The following is a 22,780-nucleotide window of genomic DNA, read 5'->3' on the forward strand; positions in this document are numbered from 1 at the left end:
AAAGGTGAGATAGAAATAAATAAATAAATCACATCATGGACCAATTCAGAGATGTATTCTACTTGGTTTCATTATAACTGACAAATGAACTGCATAATAATCTCCAATTGTAGAACATATCCATATGTTATCAGCTACTAAAAAAGTTATCCATTGTAACTTATAGTTTACACATACCTTGTCAAATTAAAAGAAATGGCAATTTGTTCTCCCACACAGATACAACAGATTAATTTTGTTGATAGTATGTAGATTTTGAAATTTGGTGTTTTTAATAGTGAAAAAAACAAAGTTAATTCATTGTTCAAATTAATTTTGTTTCTAATCAATATTTAAATATTATTGCATGACAACTCTCCAGAAAGAAAGTCTAGCTTCAGGCATTAGAAAGTGCTTTCATGTAAGGGAGGCTGTACAACTTAATTTGAAGAGTTACTTGTGTACACTTGTTTTACAATAGCTAATTATGCTTCAGTGCCAACTTGCAGAGCTGTTATTTGGCTCCTGTTGCTTGTCACATTAAACAGAAATCTGCCCTTTATTCATTATGCAAATGATGTTAAACGAATTCTCCGGGGTTAGTAATAATTTATGGGTAGTTGTTCTTTCTATGATGATTGAAAAATATATAAACCAATTAAAACAAGGCAATAAGAACTTTTTCTGAAATATTCAAGAATATATTCTATTATCTACATGATATCTACTTATATGTATAGGTATTATGTTATTAATTATTAATGTAATGAAATAAATTAGAGAATTGGATGCAAGACACAGTAATAGTTTGAGCACTCTAGATCTATAAAGGAAATTTTGATTAATGGGGATGGGAACATCATGTTTTAATTAGCTTAAACTCAGTGAAGTTAAAAGATAAAGATGATAGTAATAGATATATGCCTCATAGTGTTAAACATTTCACAGAACTTCAAAATGCCAAACATATCATCAGTTTCAATGTAGACAGTAATGATTTATAGTGTATAAACAGCAGATTGATAAGAATAAGACAAGAGACAAATGAAAAGAATTTTGAAAATGAGATAATTTTGCAGGTGAAAAAAATAATATAAATACAAGTAACAAGAAAATATATACTTATTTTCTGTATAAATATGGACAATAGCAGGTATTCTGATGATGATTTTGAGATTTAAGTCTTCCAACCATAGATAAGAACATCAGAGTACAACAATTACATGAGCTGAACTGAATGAGTTTGATTACCATCCATGAATTACGCAATCAGTTCCCCCATGCAAAATGAAGCAAATTGCATATAATTTTAAGAACAACACCACTACATCCATAATTAGTATGAACAGTGACAACATGTTCAGTTCTATATCGAATGGCAAAGGCAAGCTTGTTAAACCAAACCAGTGGTCAAAAGTATGTCCTTAATTAAACAATTCCCATATAATTCAAAGAGTGATGTCAAAAGTAAATTAAAAGAAAAGTATCATGATACTATAACCTCAAAGCCCATTATGAGAAAGGAACTGAGTGTAACTGATAGGTCCACAACATTTACAGATCTTTTCCAGAAAGCCAAAAAGCAATGGCAGGTGAATGTCTTGCAGGAAAATGCAAACCTATGTGGCTTTATTAAAAAAGACTCAAACAAACCTTCAAACCTATTGTTCCTCTTTTCTTCCTATTACCATAGGAAATAGGAATACTTGGAGTGGGAACCGGTCACGGGGGTGAGCTACAGGAAGGAACCAAAATCATGATTCCTAGCAACTTGTTAGAAAACAGACTAGTCCTTAGTGTAAATTGTAACGCTAGTCTACTGGACTAGAAATGCATACATCCTTAATGAAGGATGCAATATGTGTATGACTTTTACTCATTATAGCAAAATTATATTTCCAGGTTTTCTAAAAATATTTGCCAAGGGATTAAGCTAACAATGAGAAGAAATAGAAAGAAGTGGGGTGAAAAAGGTTTTCCACTAATGTATTTTAACAATTTGCTTCCAATTGTTCATACAAATTTTCATATCCCCACCTAGATCCACTTTTGACCTCTATAAAACGATTCCATCCTGCTTACTGCTTAGCATGAAAGATGGGATAACAAAGCTTGTTCTTAATAATCTTTGATCATGTTGCGTGGGAGAAAATGTAGTTCTTGTAGTTGTTAGTTTTACCAACTCTGTAATTAGGTCCATGCCTCTTCTGGGAAAAAAAATACAGTGTATGGTGTTGGTATAATCTGTATTTGGTGTAAAGTTGGTGTAAGGCTATATTTTCTTTCTCTTTTAATTATCCTACATTTATCCTTTTTACTTTCTATGTCTTGCCCCCTTTCTATTTCTTGCAGAACAATTGTATAACACCCAAAGAGAATAACATGATTGATATGTACTATAGGCCTGTGTTTATATTTTCAATCACCTCTTCTAACCAATTTAAGGTCTGAGCAAAAATCATTTTTTTAGTCTTTAACTAGACTGTTATAATTATTATTAGCTTTTATTTCAATGTTAATTTCAAGGCATCTTTATATTTGGCTTCTGTTCAAGGGATTTGTAATGATATCATTAAACTGGATAATCCTATTCAAGATTCTATCCCTGTAGCTTTTAATTAATTTGTAATCTGACTTTTGTTGGTTCTGCTTGTTTTCTTTAATATGCCAAAAGAAACAATTTCTGAAATCAAGTTTTAAGAGCTCTAGGGCTGTTTTTTTTCTTTTACAGTGTTTTTAATGTAATATGTTTTATGTATTAATTAATTTGTTTGATTATAGTAGTACCTGCCTTGAGTTTGGTAGACAAATGAGCTAGCAATCAATATAGTATGGTAGTCAAATCTATGGACTTGGTAGTAGCCAGATCCAGCTTTTTCAGAAAATGGTGCATAATGGAAAACCGATATTAGCATTACTCAATCAACCAAATAATACTCTAGAAACCTGGCCCATAGAATCAACAAGAGTTGAACTTGACTGAATGGATAATATCATCATTATCAGTAAATATGTTTACCTTTATACAAAATATAAATTGGAAGTCAGTCTTAAAAATACTTTCTAGTGTATCTTTGTTATTTCTATAAAATAAGATAAATATTGCTTGTCTTTAATAATAGTTCAAGGCTGTACACTTAGACAAAGTCATACATAGCTGGGTTTTCTAAGACGAGCAATCTTTATTATTTTATTGCTTTTTTAAAATAATGACAAAAGGAGTAAAAAAGCAAAACACAAAGATAAAAATACATTGTCAGTGTATATCATTTTAGCAAAACAACCTTACAATTGAATAGTTATCTAATGTAATTATTATTCACACACATACACACAGATACACAAACACATACACACATACATACTTTGTATGTGCAAATATAATGAAATATATTAATTCATTTATATAAGTTACAAGCAGTTACAAGACATGCTTTCTGAGTTAGGATAATATTTTATGTGTCTGATAAACATTTGTCCAAAGAAATTTAATATTTTTCTTACTTTTCCAGTGGATATGGTGGTATTTTATTATCAGAGAGCAACTGTAACAATCTTAGATTGAATGTCTATGGAGATTCACAGTCATCCAGGTAATGGTTGTCTGAATCCCTGCATGGAATAGGATGCTTTTGGATGAGAAGCAAAACATCTTCAAGAAAAAAACAAAGAAGGTCCAGTTGCCTTTTGAAAAAAGCAGCTTTGGGACAATCCTAGGTTGACATTCATATTTTTAAAATGGTTAAAGTCTTGGTAGATTGAACATTCTCATACTATTTTATTCTGCTTGCAGGAGAATTCATGACATTCCAGCCAATAAGATAAGAAAGAGAGAAAGGAACAGGGAGAGGGAGAACGGGGCACCTTGAAGTGACATCTACTCCATTAGAGTTGAAATTTTTATGACACTTGTTTTGATTGGGAGTATGTGCTTTGTGAAATGATCTTTAAAAACATATCCCTAGGAAATTATTAAAACCTCAAAATCTATCTTAACTTCTCAACCAGGGCAACTGAAGAAAGACATTAAAAATTCAGTATACCATTCTCCTCCTATCCCAATATTCAGCTTTTCTGTTTGTTTGGCCCTTTCATTTGTTCTCAAGGGAAGTTCCTCTTGAATTTCCTTCTTGAAAATAATGCACACATATTTTAAAAAAATGTGCTGTACAATTATTTATAGAGCTAATGAAATTATTGTAATGACCCTAAGAAAAAAATGGAATTATCATGCAAAAAGCTTATAATGCATTTTAAGATAAAGTCAAATTTAAGAATCACAGCCAGAGACTGAATGTGCAAAGATATCACAAAATTGCCTGTTGAGAGACATTATACATAGTTGAACTGTGTGACATTTGAACATGTTCTTGGGGAAATTCATGTACCCAAGAGTGCATAAACATTGTGCAGTGTGAGTCTGTTGTGTGAAAAAATGATTAAAAGGGAAACTAGTTTTCAGCAAACAGTCAGTTTTCCATGGGCAAGTTTTAGTGTTATTCACATTGAACAATACTAACATTAAATAGATGGCATGCACAATAAAGGATCTTTTCATACATTGCCTTTTAAGTTATGATGCATGTAGCCTTTAGCTACTGAATAGTACTTGCTTGAATATACAGTGATAATGTTCTCAATATCATTAAAGATTATTAATACATTTTGGAGTGAAGTCATTGGTTTACAAACTAAACCAGATTTTTGTTAGATGTAGTTAATCACAGGGGGTAGGTGTTGCTCATACTCTCTGTTACAAAAGGTTGAACTATACAGAGTGTCTATGAATGCAATTAATCAACTGCAGCACTATTGCTGCTCTTTCAAACTTTATGAAATCCTGCTTACCTCTTGTAATTAATCTTCACATTTGAATGGAAATAGATTCTTTAGATTGTGAAGACATCAGGGCTTAACTCAAGCATCATGTATCAATTGAATGCATGCACAATTACACAATTTTACTTTAGGGATAATTGCATTGATAAAAGCGAAAAGCCAGAGTATACTAAATGTATGTGAAGTGGATTTCACATGTGGTTATGCCCAAATACAAATACAACACAGAACTTGACACAGAATGTGCCCTGAGGTCACGCTTGTGCTGAAGGTCACAGTGGTTGGGATGAGGAATGTGGTTCAAAGATCCAATCTGAGTCGGTCACCAGGGCCGAAGGTTTTTGTCTTCCTAGTTTTCAGACTCATGCTGGAGCCCCCATCCTCAGGGAACTTCTCTCTAGGCTAGAGCGGAGTTCCCTGAAGATGGGCTCCAGCATGAGTCCCAAAGCTTGGAAGACAAACCTCTGATCCTGGGCACCGACCATATGGGATCCTGCAAAATTATCCTGGGACACGTATATTCACCTTCATTTGAAAGTGGTTTAAACCCAGCCTTTTTGTCATTCAAGAAAGCCTTTGCCTTAGTGCAACATATGCTAGCTCTCTCAAAATTGGTGCTTTCAGACATGCTGGGATTCCAGTGCTCAGAATTTCCAGCCAAGAACACATGTAATTCTACAAAGGTGGAAGAAGCAATTTAAGGACAACTGATGAATGCTTACCTGCCATAAAAGTTAGGAACAGATCTAGATAATAGGGTAGTTTTGATTAGGAGTGCAACATAAACTTCTTTGCCCTGTTCACAGTCTGCTCTCATCACAATATAATCAAAACTAGAGCAATCAGAATTGCATTCATTGGTTAGCTTTTTTATTACAGATTTATGGAAATTGTACTGCACTATTAATTAATTGATACAAAAAAAAATTGGGCTATCTTCAGCATCTTGAATGTCCTCAAAGCATGCTCACTATTTTGTTATTTACCTGCAAATGTCTGAATTCTGCCTTGCAAATATAGCCACAGGGACAATTTGTCACATGCAAACAGTTCTTTTTCCTACTAAGAGAAGTTCATATGTAAAATTGGGCCTTTTAATAAAATGTTTATCTAAGAGATTTTTAGATGACTTTTCTCAGCAATTAAGAACTCCCTGAACTTTTTGAAGCATTCTTGAAGTTTAAAAACAGTTTGGCAAAAAAAACCCCAACTATGTTTGTGTAACTTCAATCAATGTTTAGTAACCAAATGCTCCTCTTATAATAAAACTATGACTTTATGATTTCATTTTACCATGTAATCATTGAACACATTTGTTTCACCTAATCTCCCAAAGGAACCTCTGAGAGAAGGTTTTGCTGCCCGTCCATAATTTGGGAGAATGATTGAAATGTTCATGCACAGCTAAAATATTATGCTGTAGCAAACCTAACACCCTGAACAATTGTAATAATAAAGACTAGAGATAAATTATCTTAAAATATTTATTAGTTTCATAAATCCATTTAAACAAAGATAAATTGAGATGAATTCAAAAGCTTATTTCTATCCTGCAAAATAACCATAAAATGTAATCTAGTTAGCAGATATATGATCATAATTTGCCTTCAGTGAACCTTAATAAGAGGTTTTAAAGACTGCCAAAACTGCTCAAAGCAGGATCATTTCTGTAACAAATTGGGTGTGTGTGAATGCTCTGTGTTTTTCCAGTACTTCTCTACCCTAAAAAATAATATTCAGGCAAAACCAAGTGTACAGCATGTTTCCATTTCCTTTCCCTGATAATTTTGTTAAGTCAAACTGAGCATAACTGGGTGCCTTATCATTTGAGAGTAAGTTTGGTGCTTATATAATTTCAATTTTAAACTTACTTACAAAGTTGTATACAGGGCTGTCCATATTGTATGACTAAAAAAAATCAAGATGGAGACAATGATGGGGCAATCAAAATTCTGCTTAATTTTATATATATTCTGCACACAGTGTACACAAAAAATGGGCAGAACTTCAATTGCACTGTTGAACTGCCATTTGGAGTTTCTGACTGCTTTGTGTGGATACTCTTTCTCTAATGTAATTGTTCTTTTTTTTAAAAAAAAAGTTAAATGCTACAATTCAAAGCAAACATAAGGATTTTCTCTTTTTGAAATGTAATAATCGATTACTATACCAGTCAAAAAGGATAGGGAAAATCAGGGCAAAACTAAATGCAATGAAAGTGAAATGTTATTTAGTTTATATATGTACAGACAAAAACTTTAATACTGGACTTTATTCAGTCTTATTTAAAATTACAATTTAACCACAACTTTTAGAGAGACTGCAGAGTTGCTCCTAATGCTTTGTGGATGTAAGCCAGGGATGTCAAACTGCCGCCCCATGGGCCAGACGCATCATGAGGAAACCACGCCCACCCCATTGCCGGCAATGGGGAAAAAGTTCCGATACATCGCGCGACATCACATGACATTGTGAGTTTGACATGTCTGATGTAAGCGGTTCTAGACGTCAGACTCTGTGTCCATCTCTAGTTCCATATTGTCCATACAAAATAGCAGCAGTTCCCTAGTGCAGTGTTTCTCAGGAATGGCAACATTAAGATTCCTCAGACAAATGCTGGTTGGGAATTCTTGAAACTGAAATCCACACACTTAATGTTGCTAAAATTGAGAAACACTGTTTCAGAAAGGCCTAATCCTTTCTCCTTACCTGTAAATTATTCTACAAATGTTATGGTGAAACCTAAATACCAAATTCCCTAGAAGATATCCTTCTATTACAATAAAAATATTGCAGTAATTTTGCAAATCCACCAGTTGAAAGGAGGCATACAAAGATTTTTTTTTCCACAGGGGAAAATTCAGCAGCAGGCAAAGGGGGATAAAAAACAGCAAAGAAAGTGTAAGAAATCAGAAAAATCTCCAGAAACAAGGAGAAAGAGCAACAAAGCTAAAGAAAGCATATTTCTGATAGAATGGAAGCTGTAGCATCAGATCATTCCAGATGGAGAAAGACTTAACAAAGCAGTCATGCAAAAATGACTCACTCCAAGAAAAGGAGAAGTTGCATTTAGAAGGACAGCTGAAAAGAAAATACTTCTTCCTTGGTCTCTTTTATTCATCTCAGTGAGCAGTAATTCTGGACTGAGGAAATCTCTACTTCTGCATGATTGGGAGACTAGCTGCTCATGTGTGAGAAACACCAGAAATGTTTGTGGGTACCAGTGTGTCATTTTGTTTTAATCCAGGGATACCCTGTCTTTTTTTTTTTTTTTACACAGAAGACAATTGTTACAAGAAATAGCATTCTCTGCTTCGTATTTGCCTGAGTTTATTGGAATTCATGCAATGACATCATAGGAAGCCATAAATAGATTGGAGAAAAAGGGCATTTAGCATTTTCAGAAAAGTATGCGCAGTGAAAAATTATGAAAAGTGCATAAGTTATATCAAATGAGTTTAAGATTTTTCTTGGTTTATCCAATTTCCCAAAAGTTCCCAATGAGGGCAATTTGGCTTCATATATTTCTTCCATTCATGAGAAGCCTTGGTTCTATTAGAACAGTCTTCATTTTGAAAGTCATGAAATCTTTTGTTAAAGTAGCAGTAAAGTGGTTCTAGAATTAGTAAAGTGGTTCTAGATTGCAGGAAAAATAAAAAGGTATACTGAGGGAAAGAAAAAAATATTTTCATGAAAGAGTAGCTTATTAAAATTGCTTGTGTTTTTGATTTATAATGTAGAACAATTATCTTTTGAATATTTGCCCCAAATTTATTAATGTGTGTGTGTGTGTGTGTGTGTGTGTGTGTCATGTGCAGGCACACTACAACTGACATAAATAGATGGAAAGATAGATAGATAGAACCAGAGCACTACAGTTTTGACCATTAAAAATTATAGCTGATTTTGTTAAAAAGGTGCTTAATACAATTCACTGATTACATTAAAATTCCATTCATTCCACTCTCCTTAGATGTTCTCAAGCATAAAATACAATAGAATGCAAGTTTCTTAGACACTTTCTAAAATTGAGTTTTGGGAATAGTTTTATTGCTTATAATTATATTCACTACCACAAACATTAATCGGCACACCTAAAATGGCTAAAGGCTATTTTGAAGTAAATAGACGCATCAAATAAGGATTGTTTAAACTCTTTACAGACTTACTAACACAGACAATTATGAGGAAAAAGAATTTCAAAGATCTTAATATTAAAACAAAATAAAGCTTAACAACACCCTTGAGTGGAGCTTGATGCGTGGTGTCTATGGAGATTCTCAGTCATCCAGGTCATTGATGCCTGGTGATTATAGGAATATAAACATGCATTTTTTGAAAATAGAAGTTATCAGTCATTGTCTTCTTCCAAGGTAATTTTCATCTTCCTATCTAGTCTATGCCCCTAGGAATCTTCCATACAGATATTAACCAGGCCTGATGTGACTTAACTTCTATATCAGCAAAGTCTATCAAATAACCAATATAGAATATGAGATATCTCAAATATTTTTTTATAAAAGTTTTATTAATTTTTAAAAATTACAGTCTTTAGTGCTTAGTAAACAACATGTTGTCTGGGTTCAGATATTTAACATTAACTTCTTCAATATAAATCTGTTCAGTACTACACAATCCAGTATTTTTTCCCTGATCCTCCTTTCTTCTACATACTGTATTGTTTCCATTTTTCCTTCATTACACCATTACAATTTTTGGTACTGTTAATCTATACAGTGTTAGATATAAGCATTTTCATCATATTTTACTAATATACAAATAACAATAATATCAATTCATAAATCAATAATGTCAATTCATTAATCAATATCCTGTTTTTCGTGTTCTTGTTAAAGTTTAATTTCCCATCAGCATTTGAAATGTCTTTATCAGTTATGATTTTCTCAATATTAATTACATTTATATAGCTAAAAGTTTATTCAAATCAATCCTTCTCTTTTATTTCCCATATCAAAAAAAGAGAGGAAAAAATGCTATCTTAATTCTAAATCATATCTTGCATTATAAAGGTCTAATTATATCTAAGGGTCTTCTATTATTTTAATCTTATTCAAATAAGTATTTAAACATATAACACCCCTCTAAAAGGTTAAATCTTTTATTGTTTGGTGAATTAGTTGTAGCATAGAATATATTTCTTTCTGAAAGGTGTTTGTTTTTTCTGGAGCATCATTCCTGGCGATTAGTTTTCTGGTCTTTAAATGTATCCTTTATAATCCAATAGATTCCAAAGTATAGATTCAGTTCTGAAATCAATATTTTATAGTAATACCTTGTTTCAAAAAATTGTCAATCAGGCAAGGTTGTAATCCACAATGTTCAAAATATTCAAAATGTTCAACCTCTATGAAAACAGTTGAAAAGTCTTTCCCAGCCTGTTGTAGTCCAAGGTCAATTTTTTCTTTCTCTTCCACTAGCTCTTGAAGTTAAAAATCCAAGCTCAGTAGGTATTTATAATCCAAGAAGGTCAGGATGGTAAGTATGCCAAAATATTTTCCTTTATTGCCAGCTGTTCTCCCAAGGTAGGAATCACCAAGCAAAGCAAATTATGGTGCTATACACAAATCTACCACTAGATGTCATTCAAAGTCCATTTTCCACTCTTAAAACAAAGGATTGATTTTTTATATTTCACCTCAATGTTTTTTTTTTCCAAAGAGAAAATCTTAACAGTTATCTCAGTTTTCAAATTTATTGAAACTGTAGCTTTATATTACTTCCACTTCAATATTAAAATCCTGCTTCTGTTTACATTCAAAGGTTTTGTGCTTCTTGGGAGCCTTTCCCAGAAAATTCAGTTATAAAACAGTAAAGAAAGGATCAATATTCTCACCCAGTTCTAAACATGCTGTTTACGATGTCTTAAGTAGTGCTTTTTTTCTCCTTCGGTTGTCAGCAGCTAATGTAGCTGGCCTTTCCCCTGCCGGTTTGGAGGGCTTTCCTTGGATAGAATGGAAAGACTGCTGTCTCTCCATGATCCTCTTCATTGCCTCTTCAGGATGATTTTAGGCCCTTTTCAGGGCCCCCAGCAGGGCAAAATCGAGCACGGAAGGCAGAGCCCTGCCTTCCTGCGTCCCATTTCCGCCGCAATGCAAACCAGAAGTCCTAGATATGTCAAATATTTTTGATAGAAATCTGAAATATGATTGTTTAAAAAATTGTCGCACACATGTAAGTTTCTAACTGTATTTATATGTATTTCTAAAGTATGCAATGTATGTTTTGCTTTATATAGTTTTTTGTCTTATTTTTTATTTTAAATGTCAGTTCTTGACATAAACTTTTAAAATTCCATATCTCTGTAATCATCCACATATTTCAGTGTTTAGTCTCCATTTTTGGGGGGCTTACTTCCATCTAAGAAGCATTGTCCAAAGAGGTTTTGAAAAAAATGAAGTAAAGCTTGAAGAGTTAATAAGGCAACAGACTGAGGGGCTTAAATGACAATTCAGAAAGTGAGATATTCTGAGAAGAGGCTGGTTCTTTTCACACCTTCTAATCTCAGATCTTTGCTCAAGAGGATATTCTCATTTGTTTTATCTCGGTCCAGTTTTTGCAAAGACAGTAAATCAATTTTCACATCAAAGGAATTTATATATCACTTTAGGCCCAACATTTTCTTCAGCATACACCATTTTTTGAAGCAGTGCCAACTTCCTGAGAAATTAATTGTTACACATTGTTCCCTCATTTAATATTACATCTATTTGTTCCTTGCTTCAATAGTTCATTTAGCATATGAAATTTCTGAAAGGTTTCCTTAGTAACCAACAAAGCAATTACTCCCTCTACCAATAAGTAAATGAAGAACATGTTCTCAAGAAAAAAATGGTTCATGCAGGAAACATTTTTTTTAATTCTCAGTATTTTATTGTTTCCACAAAGAGTGTTTATAAATGCTGTTTCTTCTAAAAGAGTGTACGATGTATCTTCTTGCATTTATGAGTTCGATGTTATAGTAGCTACTTAGACTGTTGTCTTTATTCAGCACTCCAATATATCAGAAATGATCTGTGGCCATTACCTAACTGTATCAGGTTGTAAATAACTTCATAAATGTTACTCTTGATTGGTATTGTACTACTCCACAACTACTGAAACTAGTCATTTATGGCATGTAGCTGGTATAGAAATAATCACCTCAAAGTGATGTTTATTCATAAGAAGATTTGGATATTTTGATATAAAACAAACCAGTAAAACCAGACACATCAGATTCTATAGAATACATACATGCAATGCTTTTTTTGTAAAAAAAAAAAAAAAAAAAAAGGGTGCCGGAACTCACACATGTCATACAACCCACCTTGCCTACCCTACAAGGTTCCATCCAAAAAAGATGCTAGAACTCCGTTCTGGGCGTTCTATGACAAAAAAAAGCCCTGCAATACACGCACACACACACACACACACACACACACACACACACACACACGCCAACTGGTTTTGCAAAAAGGAACTTAAATGGAATTTAAGGTGAATTTCCATTTGTATCAATACTTTCATTGTGTATTTTTTCCCCTTTTCTTAGGGCTTATCTACATGGGCAGCCACCATTTCTTGAGGTTAGAATTGGAAATGAAATTGAAAGCTTACAGCAGTAAGGAGATTGTCTAGTGGGAGCAGAGGAAGAAGTCAGAATAAGAGCCTGAAATCTGGAGTACCTTGCAAGCTGATGCCAAAGTATCATAGTCCAGACAGAATGTCTTAGAACAAGCTGACCTAACCATAGAACAGGATTCGCTTAAATAGTAAGCATTCATGTGCCGATATTGCTTATTTTAAAACAAGTTATATTCTATCTATACTATATATCTAACTTCTAGCAATGTACATTAGAATAATATTTAAATGTATAGTAATAAATACATGCATACATACATACATACATACATACATACATACATACATACATACATACATAAATATGTATTCAGCTAGCACAATTTCTTCCTAACAGTTTGTGACATTCCAAGCTCTTAGTACCTTTTGTTAATAGCTTTATGGATACTTATAACAAGTTGTTTTTGGCACACATTTCACTGTACTTGAAAGCCATAAGTTTCAACATGTTCTCAGCTGTGAGGTCATTCTGACATACAGAGGTAATAGGCTTGTGTGCTTGTGTGTGTATATTAGGAGGATTGAATATCTTGTCCAAATATAATACTTTACAAATTCATACAGAATGCAAATTAACTCTGATAGAAATACATTTACGGAATACCAACTGACCTTGAATGAGTTCAAATTTCTGAAGCAAATAAATTGCATCCTAGTGTATTGTAAGGGACCGAAACCACATATTGGTAATTTCTATTATTTAACTTTCAGAAACCCTGAAAACAAACAAGCATATAATAACTGAATCATAAAAGGAGAGAAACTCCAGCTCACTTTAGTCTTCTAAGCATCAACCAGATTTTTGCAACCTTGACATGATAATATCATTCTTCCCCACACCCCACAAAAAAGTATACAGTATATTTAGTGAAAGGAAAACTGTTGTTTTAGTTTTCAAAAATAATGGAAAGAAGCACCTGAGAAAATAGAATTTAGTCTGACATCAATAACTGGCAATATTCTTGGGAAGATTAAAATGTTATTAAGAAATTTAAAAACTATGCAGTGGTTACTAAAAACAGGTTGTATTTGTTGAGAACTAACCTTTTCAACCTTATTCTTTTTAGGGTGCTTACACATTCAGGCAGCCATTCAGGCTGAATTTGACATTTTTATTCACCTGTCAAGTCTTTCCTAAGGACTTGGGATAGGCAGATGTTGATATTTGATAGTGCTAAGGGTCTCATTGCAGGATATAAGTTGTTCCAAATAAAGCTGCCTTTTTGCAATTTACTGATTGGGATTTGATCGATGCCAATAGTGCTCCAGTTGTTTGGGGATTGCACCCAAGGCACTTTTTACTATTGGCACTACCTTTGCTTTCTGTGGCTACACTTGTTCTATTTCTATTTGCAGGTCTTTGTATTTTGTTATTTTCTCCAGTTCTTTCTCTTCTCTTCTGCTATCTCCATATACTGACATGTCCACTATTATTATTATTATTATTATTATTATTAACTTCTTTACAGAAATGCTTTGATATATCTTGAGTTCAGCCCAGTTTTATTAAAGTATCCTTGGTTATTATACTAATTAGACTGGACTGAATAGCATATCTAACAGGTCAACAAGCTTACAAATGACACAGAAGGATTGCTCAGCAATGAATCCTCATTAAACTGGAGTGTCACATGGCTTGGTGTTGACCCACTGCATTTACAGTATTGTGACTTAAATGAAGAAAAGTTTACTGTAACAATATTCATTTACAGATGAGAAAAAGGTTGGAGAAGTAAGTTGAAGATAACATAGTGCAATTTAATGCAAAATTCTTTATTAAGAAAAAATAAATCACAGGCACAGATATGGCATCAGATATAATTGACAGGATAATAGCATGTGTTAGGGCAGTGGTGGCAAACCTATGGCACAGGTGCCAGAGGCGGCACTCAGAGCCCTCTCTGTGGGCATGCGCGCCGTCGCCCCAGTCCTAGGCCTTCAGCTGGGTTTTATAAAACCTTTTCGCTTTAGGCCTCTGCCGCCGTGTGCAAAAAAAAAAAGGTTCAATCAATTAGTCAATTTCAACTTCTCGCAGGAAAAAAAAAATCTTGCAAGGTTGGAATTGATTGATTGAACTTTTTAGTCCCACCCAGTCTGCCGTTACCACCGCAGCTATGCCCAGCCAATGGGCCACGCCCAGCCAATGGGCCACATCCACCCGGCACCCGACGATGCATAAGTGGGTTTTGGGTTGCAGTTTGGGCACTCGGTCTCTAAAAGGTTCGCCATCACTGTGTTAGGGATATTGGATCTGGAGTTGCACTGAATATGAATCAGCAGTGAGACATGGTTGCCAAAAAAGCAAATGGTAGATTAGACTGCTTCCACAGAAGTATAATTTCAAAATATAGGGAAGGCATCATTTCACTGCACTCTGTTTTATTCAGATCCCACCTCTAACACTAAATTGTGAGCACCACACTTTTAAAAAGAACCATGAGTAGGTGTAAGGAAGGATAAAGACAATGAGAAGAGGAGACTGGGAACTAAGACTTACAGGTTAAAAAAAAGAGAAAACACATTTTATTAAGCAAAACACGAATGCTTTTCCTGAAGGGGCATCACAGAGAAGAGAGCCAAAACTATTTCCTGTAAACTCAAAGTCCAGGGTAAAGAAGAATGGTCTTAAGTTACATAATGACAGAGTCCAGTTTAATGTTAGGAAGAACTTATTAAGGATAAAAACAGATCAAAGAAGGTACTACTGTAGCTCTATTTCCTTACAGAATCTAGACTGCCATCTCTGGAGTTTTAATTTGGATTTCTGCACTGTGCTGGGATATGACTCAGTTGCCCCTTTCAAATCTGTGATTCACTTAAAATCATTTGCTTAGTTATTCTTAGTATTGCAACTATTTTTACCTGCAAGCATGATTATTGTTGCTTCTGTGTGTGTGTGTATGTGTGTGTCTGTGTGTGTGTTTTAGGAAGAGCTTTCTCATTTTCTGAAGAATTGATTGCTCTAAATACTCTTTTTACTTCAGCTGTTGATTAAAAAAATTGAGTTCATTTAATTATCTCCAGTTTGTTATACATAAGAAGACAAAATCCAGGAGGCTCAGATGGATTATAATGAAGGTGCTGTGAAAATAGATTGAATCAATTTCCAGATATTTTAACATACACCAGCCTTATGTTCTGATGGCTGTGAGTAAACCCTCTCCATGATCTTACTTTGATTGCTTTATTCCTTGACAATTGAGCCAATTATTTATACAAATACTACTTTATTGTTAAAAAGAAACCCAATTGTACCTCTGTATGTTGACCTAAGAAAAAGATCTAAATTTCATAGAAATTGAATATCTTAATTTAGATGACAACAAAGGTATGTTGAAGTTTTTTTAATCAGGCAAGATATTAATTAAAAATAAACAAACAAACAAATAAAGTGGGGAAAGAAACTTTCAAAAATTAGCCTAGACATAATGTCACAATGTAGTTCAAAATCAGTTCAAGATTGCGACTGTTATATTCCTACAGTAGCTATTGGAAGGAAGTATGGCTTTCATGTTTTATCTGGCTTTCCATAACATACGTTAGAAAATATTTCATTTTACAATTCATGATAGAATATATCTCTAAAAAAACCACAGGAAATTTTACAATTTGTAAAGGGAATGTACATTCTGAGGAATCAGTTCTTTCCAATGATCAGGTCCCTGATTAGGACTTGGCAGTAAATTGGAGAATTCCTGATATTTCACATGTTAGCTCATCTCTTTATCTAGACTTCACAGACCTAGACACAGACACAAGTATAGACATAGACATAAACCAGCTATAGAAAAATGTTTATTGCAAACAAAAATAAAGCAATTTTGTTGGTCCACTACAAGTTAGATGCAAATGACTCTTACTGTACACCTTATAGCTTCTTTTTCTCACCTTTCCCAGAAATTAATACAACCTTAGCTTGGTACCTCTTTCTTTCTTTCTTTCTTTCTTTCTTTCTTTTTTTCTTTCTTTCTTTCTTTCTTTCTTTCTTTCTTTCTTTCTTTCTTTCTTTCTTTCTTTTCCTACTTAGTAAACTAGTAATTTTTATTTAATAGATTTATGTGGTTCCCTATCTCATATACATGACACTAGGTGGCTGATAATTATAATAGGACTAAAAACATAATTTAGAAAACATCCCAAAATTACAGACTGAAAAACGTAACTGAAAAATAATAAATGACAATGACTGTTTTTCTTCCTACACTGTATCATATTCATGGCACTGACAAGATAGAAATTGGAGATAGGTGGTCTTTATGTTTTTAGAACCACAATGTGCTAGCTTTTTGATGAAGTTCAAAAGCTTATTTAAGCCTTTAAACTATAAATGATATTTGCTAGTTTATTGTATTTTCTCTCGGTCATGGATGGTGTTGGAATTATTTGGCTATTAGTTATAATAGAAATAGAAATCAGATTAATATCTGATATGTTTTATCAACAGAAGAATTGATTGGAAGCCAGGATAGGATGGAGAACAAGTCTGAATAGTAACAAGATGAGGGGGAGAGATAACTAAATAGTGAAAGAAAGAATAACAGATAAGGCAATCTTGACATATTGTAAATATGATACAAATTCACCAGTAGCAAATTGTTTGGGGAAGGCTTATATTCAAAACATCTATACTTTACAGCAATTATAATCTATTTGCATTTTAATGCATTTGTTTGTTTCTTATAGCATCTTCTGTCCCAATAAATGTAAATTTACTCTTTTCCTACCTAATTCTCCCCACTACCATTTCACAGATGATTATTTCAGGAGAAGAGACTCTTGCTATGAACACCAATGGAGTTATTGCAGATTCAAAAATAGTGGATTCTTGCTAAAGCATTTTTTAAAAAGATTTCCTAAATAAAATTTGAATACAGATTTGCCAAGCCGGTGTTAGGTAAAACTAGCTACAAGAATGTATAAAACATGACGGAGAAAAGAAATGTTAACCAAGCTTGCTTCATCGTAGATTCAAGTCATAATTTATTTTGCAGAAATCCCAAAAGAACTTGCTCCCATTGGAATACTTGCAGACCTATGAAATCCCAAAACAGAGGAGAATGGTTGTGAACAGACAGCAACATATTAAGAATGCAGTGTGATTCAGATTTCAGCTAGTGCTTTCCCAGAATTTTGAGATGTATTACAACTAAATTAAACTTGTGATTTGAAGAGATGAAAAGACTATGAAAGATGTCATATGCCACCTGCAGAGAGATCTAGTTAGAGCAGAGGTTTGCGTAGCTATTTCCCATAATGGAATGTTATGATCACATAAACCTGACATCATAACAGATGGTGTTGATTCTAAAACCAGAATAGTGTTATTCTACAGATTGAAACACGAGAGGCAATAACTGAGGCACAAAACAGTGTCAGCCTAGTGGAAACAAAATGTAAAATTAAAGCTTAATAGGAAAACAAGTGACAAACTGAGGTATGAAACAAAGGAAGAAGTAATTATATTTTAATTTTGTCTACATTTGTAGCTGCATTATTTTTCTTTTGGTGTCATTAATACTACCTACAATTTAGAATCATGGGATACCTAAAATGATAGACTGAACTGTAAATAACCTTGGGATACTTTTTTCTTAGGAATGATGGATGTTGTGTCTTGAATTACAGAAATTAAGGAGGAACTTGGATCTTATAATATTGTGTCTTAGACAGAGATATAGGTAATGTTAGCCTTCTTTATTACTGTTAGATTTTGTTTTCTGAGTGATTTAATCAAAGCCAAGGAAAAGTAAATAAGAAGTTGCTGAATTCTTTCCTTGCTACCTTTAAAAATAAAAATCTCTCTTAAAAGACTTCAGGGGAAAGTATTTTCTCCTGCAGAACCACAAAGTTGGAAAATAGTTACAGATGCATTATGTGACATACAACACTACTAATAGTAGTCTGCACATCTATTTTATGGTATAGTCAGTTAAGTCCAAATGTTTTTCAGGAAGAAAATCCAGAACTAGAACATCCCCCCAAAATGGTTGTCCAGATTTGGGCTGAAGATTTCTCTTTGGATAAAAAAAAAAAAATACAGTTTGAAAAAGATGACATCCACAGCAAATTAAGATAATGCCAAAATAATGATAGATAGGGAATGATGTGATTACAAACATTGCAATTACATACTTGTGTCAGAATATAATTGCAACATTTGTGTGGTATCTGATAAAAATACATACATAGTTGCATTTGTGTATGTTATCATGCTTGTGTTATCATTTAGCCTTCATCTCGAATCTCAATATAACCATAGAAAGGCATGAATTTTTAGTATGAAAATAGCTAGCATAGAAAGATGCAAGACATTTTTTTTGCATATTTAGCTACCTTTGGTTGTTGCTTTTTATTAAAAAAATAAGAGACAAATATAAAGATTTCACATAATATGTTAAAACACAGAGAAAAGAACAAGCCTTGCAAAAGGGAAATCAGCATGGATTCTCAAGGATAAACTGCCTCATCAACCTTTGGGAAGTTTTTGAGAATTTCAGCATGCACATGGGTGAAGGTCACTGCATACAATTTCAAAAAGGTTTTAATAAAGAGCTTCACCAAAGTTTCTAATATATACACTATATATATAATGAGCTGTCTGTAACTAATTATGAAAAAGATCTTGGAATCACAGTGAAAATGTCAACTCACTGTGTGGTAGCTGTAAAAAAAGTTGTTCATGCTAAGGATCATTTAGAAAGGGCATGAAAGTACCAAACTACCAACAATAAAAAGTCACCATACAAATTTTTGACATGTCCATACTTAGAATACTATGTACAGTCTTGGATATAAAGGATATATTAGAACTGGGAAAAGTGCAATAGAAGGCAAATAGAAGGGGCTTGAACACCTTTGCTGTAATAAAAGGCTAGAACATGAGAATCTCTTTATGAATCAGACTATACATGCCAAGACAAATAAAAATATTAGAACTATTATCATAAAGTAGGACTTATCTATTTGAATAAGTCCTTCTATTTGAAGGACTTATTCTATTTGAATAAGTCCTTCAAATCTATTGAATCTATTTGAAGGATAAGTCCTTCAAAGTAGGACTTATCTATTTAAAAATGAAAAAAAAACACAATCTCTAATAGGAAATGACCTTTAGATGGGAAACCTAAATACTTTTACATGGCTACATTATAAATAAAAGAATGAAAGGGTTAGCGTCTGCATGGAAAGCAAGAGAGAAAGAGAAAAATAAGTGGGGATAAACTGTAGGAATTGTTAACATCCCTGAAAATATCATCCAATGCATGAGAGGTGGATGAGGTGATATCAGACAGAATATAAAAGATTGTGGGGAGATTTGGAAGAAAAAGGAAGGGAGAATGAACAGTTAAGAAATAGAAGGCAATTGCTAATTTATCTCATAAATGGCAGTTTAGTCCTACTGCCCAATAAGTTGAGAAAATTCAATAAGGCCAATGCATACAGAAATAGTTCATTAATGCTCTTTAAAATGTGACAAGTGGGTCATGACTGAGATGGATATAATCATGTGTGTCATGGAGAAAGTTTTTTATAGAGAAGTTTTTTAAATACTAGGTATCATCCAATGGAAAAAAAACTCAAAAAAGATTTAAAACAGAAAAAGAAAGCAGCTCTCATTCAGCACATAATCAATAGACTAAATTACAATAAAATGCGGAAATTACTACTTATAGGGCTTTAAAACAATGGATCTTTATAGCATAATGGAAAGGTTGAGTCAATTTACCATGTGAAGACATGATAGGATTTCATGCCACATGGGAGAATGCATCAATATTTTTGTTTTGCTGTCTGACTCTTTTCTTCTCAGTTCAGCAGTGTTCATGCTTATTAGACACTTTCTTATATTTTAGAGCTATAGAAAGAATCAAAGGGGAATAATTTGGGTGCTTATGTTTGTATGCGTATTTGGGTCTAGGTAGATAGTGCAAATGGCTCTGCTAATGGACAAAAATATGGTGCAGCTGGGTGGGTGGGTGGGAACAAATAATCATTTCCATAGCATGATTGTGACAGTGGCATACAAACTTGGACTAAGTTTGACTTGCCAAATAAATAACAAATAGTGAAGTGGGCTTCCACTGCCTCTTCTTCATTACTTTATGTACCATCAGATAATATTATTGAACAAGTTAAGGGTGGAAGTACATTGTTAAAGAGAGAAAATTTGAAGGCCAAGTCTCCCATCACCAAATACTTCAATGTGAAAAAGAAATGTTTTTCTCTACTAAAAATATCTAGCTCTGCTGAAGGCGTGTTTTTGTTTTTGTGCTTTAGGGCATTTCTACTTGTATATCCCCCCCCTCTCTTGGGCTAGGCATATAATAGTTACAACACCTACATCTGTTGTGTAGCAACATAATTCTGGACCCAGAAGGATATAAATATAAGATTTTTCTTTTAGAATTTTCTTCTGCTGTCTTTGATTCATCTGAGGAAGAGAAGGAAATACATTTAAATGATTTTACATGCTGAAGTCCCCATTGCAAGATTTTGTAAACATTTGACTCAAAACTATTATTTGCAACATTTCATTTCATACTAGGAAAATGTCTGGTGGAACAGAATTAAAGTTAATTTGGTGTCAACATATAGAAAAAAGTTTACGTAAGTCCTACATTTAAAAAAATCAGCAGAAATGAAAATGGGAAAAGAAAGAGAACTTTAAATTTTCAATGGTATCAAGATCATTAATTTGGAATGTTTTATGTATAAAACATTCATATATAATATATTCATTTATATCCATATAGTACATAAATACATGACTATGCAGTAAAATAATTTTCTAATAGATTAATACAATATCTTCTCAGCCTTTTGGCTAAGATTAAATACAGTATTTGTTCTAATCAGTTTAATATTTAATATGATGTCTATTTGAGGACTATATAAAGCAGTTTTCATTGTGGACTAATATAACTAAAATGAAAATCAAACTGTTTGAAAGACTGCATAGGTTGTAGAATAAGTATTGTTTTAAGAAAGAAAACTATGATTCATCTCACTAATCCAAATTATATTTGTAGTGTTTCATCTGAAGTGTCCTTTCTCATAACATATGTTAAATATCCCTCCTGGAGCTATTCGCTGGTGTTTTAAAACACCTATTCCAGAATATCTTCTTATTTTTACATGCTGCACGTTCAGTGTGAATTGGTCTTTTTAAGTGGACATTAATAATATAGTAAGCAAATACCCATATTTCTAAACCAATATTTGTGGTATTTTGAGGCCTAGATTAGCCATTCACAACATGCACATGTTTATTTTAACTTTGTGATAAACTGGCTTGAAAATGGTCTCTAAATTATTAATAAAAGAAAACATTCTAGAATACACAGTGAAAAGGACCAGGTGGTTTTTGCCATTTTGTCCATAACTTTGTGTATGTTTGTTAACGAACATGACTCCAGCTTTGAATTGTGTGATGATGATGGAGGTATCAAAACAACTACTGTAAGCTTCTTTTTGTTCTCCCCTTCTTATCTCAAAAGTGCCTTCAAGAGAATTCTTTTTCATTGTCAAGTCCTAAACAAATATCCAGCTGTTATTGAAAACACTACAAAACTAAAAAAGATTAAACCAAGACTGTTTTTTTAAACTCCAGTGATTATCTGCAAAAGTCTCACACCAAAATCTTTTTTTCCTGCTTAAGTGATTAACAGTACCAGCAGTTATTTGGAAAATAAATGTTTGGCTTAAGAAATCTAGCTTCTTTGGAAAATAGAAATATTGTATTTTGTTTCTCTTCATTTCTCCCATAATAAGGTTCATACATTTTTCATGAGAACTGAATATAGATAAATGTCTGCACTCATCTAACCACAAATGGGATATAAGAATCTGTTTAAATCTGGAGCAATAGTCCTTTAACTCTGCAACATAGTATTGCAATATATCAGAAGCAAATTATATAAGTTTCTTGCCTCAAAATACGCTCGCTATATTCTCATAATGAAAACAACATTTAAAAATATGAAATGTAAATGAAAGTGTGAAATTGCTATGCTATTGGAACACTTTTTTCTTGAAATGACTCTGCAACATAGTATTTCCATAGTGCAGAAAAAGGTGCAGCTATACTAAAAATCTGCAATGGATCTTTGAGTTTTAATTATTAAAAAATGTTCTCCTTATAATGAATCACTTTAGAAACAAAGGATTACATTTTTATAGTCCCATAATAAAAGGGGTACATATATCAGTTACTCTACACAAAAGAAATATTTTTGAGAAAAACACTATACAATTTCTCTCTAGTTAGAGAATACTTTGATCCTGCAATCATATTTGCAAAATATTTCCAGTAAAAGGT

The 22,780-nt window shown here is 33.0% G+C and overlaps 1 pseudogene; it reads left to right on the forward strand.

Moving 5' to 3' along the window:
* The first annotated feature begins 21,266 nt into the window (after positions 1-21,266).
* LOC114922331 lies at positions 21,267-21,367 on the forward strand (annotated as a pseudogene).
* Positions 21,368-22,780: the final 1,413 nt, after the last annotated feature.

This window comes from Protobothrops mucrosquamatus, unplaced genomic scaffold, assembly GCF_001527695.2.
Source record: "Protobothrops mucrosquamatus isolate PMUCROS unplaced genomic scaffold, P.Mucros_1.0 scaffold79, whole genome shotgun sequence".
Lineage (NCBI taxonomy): Eukaryota > Metazoa > Chordata > Lepidosauria > Squamata > Viperidae > Protobothrops > Protobothrops mucrosquamatus.